Source organism: Sciurus vulgaris (genome assembly GCF_902686455.1).
Source record: "Sciurus vulgaris genome assembly, chromosome: 1".
Taxonomy (NCBI): Eukaryota; Metazoa; Chordata; class Mammalia; order Rodentia; family Sciuridae; genus Sciurus; species Sciurus vulgaris.
The window spans coordinates 37,390,886-37,398,848 of NC_136461.1; the positions used below are offsets into that span (position 1 = coordinate 37,390,886).

At 32.8% G+C, this 7,963-nt stretch overlaps 1 protein-coding gene across 6 annotated transcripts in view; it reads right to left on the reverse strand.

Moving 5' to 3' along the window:
* Window positions 1-6,520: 6,520 nt before the first annotated feature.
* Window positions 6,521-7,963, reverse strand: part of LOC306670252 (putative selection and upkeep of intraepithelial T-cells protein 1 homolog) — a 201,674-nt gene continuing 200,231 nt past the window's right edge. For 2 of the 6 annotated variants that reach the window (XR_013766360.1, XR_013766361.1), the window contains exon 8: window positions 6,521-6,552. The gene's annotated coding sequence lies outside the window, so the exon portion shown is untranslated. The remainder of the gene's footprint in view (window positions 6,553-7,963) is intronic. The other 4 variants (XR_013766362.1, XR_013766363.1, XR_013766364.1 and 1 more) reach the window with 2 other exon arrangements.

Below are 7,963 nucleotides of genomic sequence, written 5' to 3' on the forward strand. Positions count from 1 at the left end.
ATGTTTAAACATGCAACCTTTTACATGGGTGTTGTGTTAATAGAGGAGTGTTCAGAGTAAATGATTGGATTGTGAGAGCTGTAACCAAATCAGTCCATCCTAGTATGAAAGGACTGGATGGTAGCTGTGGGCAGAGAGGGCACAGCTGGAGGAGGTCGATCACTAGGGGTGTGCCCTGGAAAAATGTGCTTTTTTCTGTGACTCATTCCCCACTTCCTCCCTGATAACTGACCCCACCATGAGCTGAGCAACTTTCCTTCTCCTCTGGGCCCTTCCCCCTGGATGTTCTGCCTCATCTCAGGACCAGAGCAGTGGACTTGGCCATTTATGACTGAGTCCTTTGAAACTGTGAGGCCTCACCTAAAGCTTTCCCTCCCTTAAATTGTTCTTGTCAGGTATTTTTGTCACAGTGATACAAAAATTGACTAAAATAGATGTACAGTTCAATGTAGTCCAGAAGGAAAATTCTAATATTCCCAAGTCTTTAGTCAGGTAGAAGCTTGAAGTACATTGCAAAGAGTTCATCACATTTGAAAGCTTTAAACATATTTTTGATATGTTTAAAATATTAAAAGATTAAATAATTCAAGAAAATTTGCTCTGAGTTAAATGATTTGATTTTGGAAATGGTATACTTTGGATAATTGTCCCCCAAGAACTCATATGTTAAAAGCTCAGTTACCAACTATGGAGGTATTGGGAGATGGTGGAACCTATAGGTGGTAGAGCTCACAGGATGGAAGTTAGATCATTGGACTGTGTCCTGAATGGGAGTTGAGGGATTTCAGTCTCTTCCTTCTCCTGTCTTTATTATTTTCTGACCTCCCTGAAGTAAGAAACTTCCTCTGCCATATGTTCCTATAATGATGTGGTGCCCTTCCACAGTCCCAAAAGCAATGTGGCCAACTGACTGTGGACTGAAACTTCTAAAAGGTTGAGATAAGGTGGTCATCCTAGGTATTTTATTTTTATTTATAATGCAAGTGTGAATAATACCAAAATCTTAGCTATTATAGTATGCCAATGGTTTTCTATCCTTTTAGCATCTTCAGAAATTGTTTTTAGAAGTTTTTAAAGAATAAATTTTTATTTTTTAATCTCTTAGAAAAGGGGCAGGGATTTCATTTATCAATGTTTTAGCAACTCTTTGATTTTAACATCTTATTCCAGGCTCCCATTTGAATGTTTCTTTATATGTTTCTTTTTTTAATCATATAACAAGAATAATTAGATATAACATAATCAATATCGTGGTATTGATAAGAATTAGACAAATAGAAGAATGGATTCAATAGAGAACCCAGATGGAGATCCAAGCAGTCTCATTGTAATTTACTGAATTGCCCATTCTTTTCTTGCTGGTTCAAATGACTGGTTTTCTTGGTACATGGAGCATCCCCAGAAATTCTTAAAGCCACACCTGGGACTTTCTCCACCTCTTTCAGTACATCTGCATGCAGGGAGTGATTCCAAATGGCAGCCTTATGTTAGGTTTACTGAAAAATCACTAAAAATTCCAAGTTCTGCCATACTTATGTGTTTTGCCCTTCCTGCTAATGGATCCTAACTTCTAAATAATACCATATAGATTCAAGGATCAACAAGAACTTAGAGACATGAGGGCAAATCCTACCTACCCAACATTTTCCTTCAGAAAATCATGGTTTCCAAGTGTTATATCTCCTTCCTCTTTCAGATTCTAGTTCCTGATGAATGTTTATTGAATAGAAAGCATGCCACAAAAGCCTATTTATGCTCATGATTAGTGCAATCATGACAGTTTTATTTCTGTAACATTCTGAACTGATAATTGTGCATGACAATAGAATCTGCTATTCTAAGATGTCCTTTCTCTGCCAACTTTTAAAGCCCTCTGAGATTTGTTTGTCATTGTTATATGATTCTTTGAGATAATTTCAGATACAGGAAAATTGTTCAGGATTACAATTCAGAGTTCTTCTACTAGTCTTTGTTGAGTTTGAGGTATCCTGATTCTCATATCGCTTGGGATTGTACTCAGTTAACACACTCATCACACTCATAATAGTTAAATAGGAATTAAACTTCATGTGTACTGTGAATTTGTATATGCACACATAACTGACAACATATCATTAAGACCATTAAACAAATATGAAATGAATATCTTATATGTGACAATGTGTTTATAGAGAAAGAATGCTCTTTATGTTATACATGTCTGTAGATACGTGTATGTACATGGATAATAAAGGGGGAGGACAATATATTGTTAACTTTTGCTTTCTCATGGAAGTGAAACTGACAGAGGAAAAGGAGAAAGTTTATTAGTCAATTTATTTAACTTGTCACAATGAGCATGAATTAAATTTTGAATAAAAATTTTAAAATATATGAAAATGTAAAGGGCACTTCTATTTCTTGTGGAATGGAAAGTTCAATTCTCTCTCTCTCTCTCCTTCTCCCTCCCTCCTCCCACACATGCAGCCGCAGCTGTAACAGCAATAGCAACAGCAAAATGTAAAAGAAACATTTAGGAATGCTGTATTTAAGAAACCCTTTTTCCATTTCAGAGATGAGTGAAATTCCTGAAAACAAAATTTAAGTAGAAACTTCCAACTCCAGTATCATTTACTGTAATAGTAGTTAGAACAACACTTTTTATTTTAATTTTTTAAATTAAAAATGCATTAATCATACATGTTAAACTGATTCAGTGGAATATTTCTGTATCTGTGTACAATGTGTACTGATCAGATATGATCACCCTTTCCCACCCCATGAACACCTATCCCAATCTCTATTCTACTTCTAGGTTGACACTTTTTAGCTTTCACATATGAAAGAGAACCTGTGGTACTTGTCTTTCAAGTCTGGCTCATTTCATCTGACATAAGGTCCTTTAGTTCCATCCACTTTTCTGCTAATGATGAGATTTGATTCTCCTTTATGTCTGAACGATACTCCATTTTGTATATTTGCTACAGTTTCTTTACATTCGTCTGTTGATGTGGATCTAGGCTGATTCCACGTTTCATCTCTTATGAACAGTGTTGCAACAAACCCGGGTGTGATGAAATCTATTGGTATTAAGCATAAAGTTAAACATGGAGTGGTAATCAGATGCCAAATAAGTTGGTTAGGAGTATTTGGAGAGGTTTGTAAGTTTACCTAAGCAAGAGAGGTGAGTTTTAGTCATCTTACAGATATAGGAAACTAGAAGTTCAAGTAAAGCTTAAAGCTCAAAGAGTCATTAATTCTGAAGGTTTACATCATATAAAAATTCTTTTTAAAAATATACAGAGAAATTAAATTTTTTGCAGCATTACATATAGTGGCAAAAATTGGAAATAGAATGATGCATAAACTATTACATGCTAAAACAGGAATGTTGAGAAAGATGCCATAAAATGAATTTTAAAACAGATGAACCTACATGACAACATTATAAAATGCAGCTGCTAAGTATCATCATACCTGGGTCAGATAATAGAGGAAAATGACAAGAAGGACAATATATGTAACCTAGATGTACAGGAAAATTGGAATTTCACTCATATTAAGCATTGTTATATTGAAGTATTTTAAAATTATTTAGGTTGATAATATGTATGAGTAAAATGTATCTGCAGAATCTAATGCAAGAAATATTTTGTAAATCTACAATAACACTAATATTTCTTTTTGAGGTTGACTCTGTCAGATGGAAACTCTTGTAATGGAGAAAGCAGCATAAAAATTGCTCAAGCATGGACAAAGATAAAATGTTCTGGCAATGATTTATTTTTCAGAACAAATTTTAATAAATTGATGAATTTTAGGAATTTAAAAATTGGTTTTAAATTCTCAAGTGTCTACTGGGTTACTAACATAATGTAGGTAAAATTAACATATTTGAACAAAGAGAAGAAAATGTGTATCAGGAAAATTACAATCTATACCAAATAGAAAATAAAGTAAAACAAGTGATAAAATATAATGTAGAAAGGGTAAGAAAGATACAAAACATAAAATAAGACAGTACAAGTAAGTCTAATTATCATAGTAATCACAATATATTTAAATGAACTGAAACTTTAATTAGACTGAAGGTAGATTTTAAAAAGTCCATCAGTATTATATGTAAGTAAGAGCTAACAATAAATTAAGACTACAGAAGGTGTGAAAATAAAAGGCTAAAATTATAAGAGTCAAAAATCAAAAGAGCTGGTATAGTTGGGTAATATTTGAAAATATACCAAGTAAGATGTGAAAAATAGAACTTCATATCTAATCATAAACATTTCAGATTCTTTCCAAACACAAATGAAACATTAACAAACAGGGATCATATATTACAATTATTAAAGCCCAAAAACTTCGACAATAGGCATCATACAGGCAACTTTCTCTGATATCATTAAAATTTAGTTAGATATCAATAAAAAGATGAAAAATAATCTATAACCTTTGGAAATTTAAAAGCACTTTTGAATAATTATGGCTAGAAAGAAAATATTTATTAAAATTTACACATAAAGATGATTATACAAGGATGAAAGATATAACCCAACATGTAACTCTTCTTATTTCCTCATGTAATATAGGAAGAGAAACTAGATAGTTAAACCAAATCCACTGGAGAACATGACCAACAAAACTAAGTGATGATGTATACTTGTAAAGATATGAGTATGATTGGAGGAAAAACAGGAATTAATGGATACAAGCAAAGAAATGTGTATAATACAGTATATATAATAGCAGACCTTAAAGTGTGAAACCAAATAAAGAGAGCAGAACAAATACTAAACACTACAGCTCCAAAAACTTGATAAAATTAACAGTAACAGTTTTAATCTGTGTATTGACCAAGCACTTTATATGCAAGAGGATGCATAACTAAACAATTAAGAGCAAGACACATTCTATTAAATGGACACACAGCAAAAGAAAAAGATCATCTAGGCATGTAGGCAGAAGTTACACAAAGGGGAAATAAGATAACTATTGGGTATTTCAACAGTAGTAATTTATGCCAGGAGAAGAGATTGTGATATATTTAAGACATCAAAGATAAGTAAATATGAACAAAAGGCTTATTAGTAGAAAAATAATTTTGGACTGTGAAAGGTAAGACCAACATATATAAATTTGAAATAATCAGAGGAATATTATTTCAAAGGTTCTGTCCTAGGAATCTGCCAAAGAACATGGTTTGTTTTTTCTTCTTTTTTCCATCCCATGGTACTGGGGATTTGAACCCCAGCCTTTCTGCTTGCAAAGCCAGCGCCCTGCAGGATGGTCTATATTGTCTGCACAAGAACATGGTTTGTGAAATCAGAAAAACTAAAAAGAATGTCAAAAAATTATTGGCACTGACCATTAAATATACTATTTATTTTTATAGCTAGAGATAGATTTAGTTGAGCCATATAAAAAATCTTCAGTATCATTAATCCATAAAGAAACATGGATTAAAACTCCAGTGAGATACTAGTATGCACACTCTACAATGACTAAAAGTACAAAGATGGGCATAACAAACATTGTCCAGAACACAGGACAGTGGAGACTCTCATATCCTGCTGGTACAAGCATGTTGTAGTATAATTTAGCAGTTTTATAAACAGTTAAGCATACATATATCATATGATGACTCATTCATTCATTCCATTTCTACATAATGAAAGATAATGAGGAAATGGCCACAAAAAGATGTGCACATGAATGTTCATAACCACTCTGTTTGCAGTAGCAAAAAAACGGGAAATGACCCCAAAGTCCATCAACAGTTGAATAATTGAACAAACTAAACATATTGTAAGGCATATCAATACAATGAAATACTATTCTACTGTACATATAACAACAAAGATGAACCTGAAAATAATTATTCCAGTTGAAGGAAGTCAAATAAAAACAAGTGTGCACTGTATGATTCCATTCATATAAAATTCTAGGAAATGTATATTAATTTCTAGTAGGAAAAAGCATATCAATGGTTGCCTGAGGATGGTGGCAGGAGGATGGTGAGGAGGAATTATCAAGGAGTATTTCGAATAGTTTGGAATTAAGACATGACAATTGTATTTATAGTTTAGAGGAGGTATGGATGTGTCAAGAGCATCAAATTGTTCATGTTAAATATGCACCATATATTTTACATCAGTTAAAATTCAATAAAATTTATAAAAAGAGTATTCAACTACAATATACAATGGTTCTATACTCTCTCTAGATATAAATAACAAGAGAATGAAAGGAGAATATGAAAGTTCTTTGGATTTCTATCAACTTTTTACATAATATTTTGCAAAATATAAATTCTGATCTCCCCCAATACACAGAATCTTTTCTATGTTCTCTCATTATCTTCTGTTGTCCACTATTTTTAATAAGTAAGTCATGTTAACAATGTGGTTCCCTTTCATGTGATGAATCTTTCTTTTTTCTTTCTGTTTTTATATTTATCTTTCAACTGTCTAACTATGATATGTGTATCATTATGTGTTTATCCCACCTTGAGTTTGTGCAGTCGCTCGCATGTGCTGATCAATCACTTCATCTGATTTCTGTGCTTCAGATAGTATAATATCTATTGAGAGCATCAAGTTTGCTGATTTTTCTTCTGTGTCAAATGTCTAGTAAATTTTTTATTTCAGTTACTTTTCACCATCAGAATCATCATCTGAAATTATATTGTAGATATATTATATATATACATATACATATATTATTTCTCTTTATTGTGATTGAGGTTGAGTTATTGTTATTGTTATTTAAGAATTTTAAACATTTTTCAGCTCTTTGAACACACTTATAATTATTTCTTTAAAGTTGCTGTCTCCTAGTCCAACATCTAGACCACCTGCATTTAGTTCTATGTAGAGGTCATACTTTCCTATTGTTTTGCATACCCTATCATAATTGAGACTGGACTTTTTACATAATATTTTGCAAAATATAAATTCTGATCTCCCCCAATACACAGAATCTTTTTTAACACCAGGCATAAGTGTCATCTTAACAAGTTGGATGTCATTTTTCCATGAATCTCTGCTAAATTTTTGGTTGGTCTGCCTTTATTTTTTTTTCCTGTCCAGACTAATGCAGCTGGGATGTCAGCTTTCCCTAATTGTTTTTCCTTGGGATTTCTACAGTTTCTTAAACACCCTGTGTTTTCCATATTCTGATGGAAATAAAATGTTCTTTGATGGCAAAGAAGTAGACATACTAACTTTTAAGGCATATCTATCCGTCCTAGGGTAAAATTTGTGCCATGAAACTTAGGTGCAGAATAGAAGGGAGTAGCCTCTGACAAAAATGGCATAGACTCCTGCTGTTCTTATCAAGATTCAGTAAATATTTTTGAATAAATATTCTTCAGTTTGTAACACAGAGCTATTTAACAAAAATCAATAAAATTAAGCAGAGATTACAGTTTTCTTCCCATATCTTTTTTATGATTCATTATATACAAATGGGGTACAACTTTTGTTTCTCTGTACACAAAGTAGAGTCACACCATTTGTGTAATCATACATATACATAGGCTAATGATGTGTCTCATTCTATTATCTTTCATTCCCTCCTCCCCATCCCTCATTGTCCTCTATACAATCCATCCTTGCCTCTCCCCACCCCCTGTTATATATCATCATCCACTTATCAGAGAAATCATTCAGCCTTTGGTTTTCTGTGATTGGCTTATTTCACTTAGCATGATAGTCTCCAATTCTATCCATTTACCTGCAAATGCTATAATTTTATTCTTCTTTTTGACTGAGTAATATTCCATTGTGTATATATACCACATTTTCTTTATCCATTCATCTATTGAAGGGCACCTAGGTTGGTTTCACAATCTAGCTATTATAAATTGAGCTGCTATAAACATTTATGTGACTGTAACTGTAGCATGCTGATTTTAAATCCTTTGGGTATAGGCCAAGGAGTGGGATAGCTGGGTCAAATGGTGGGTCCATTCCAAGTTTTCCAAGGA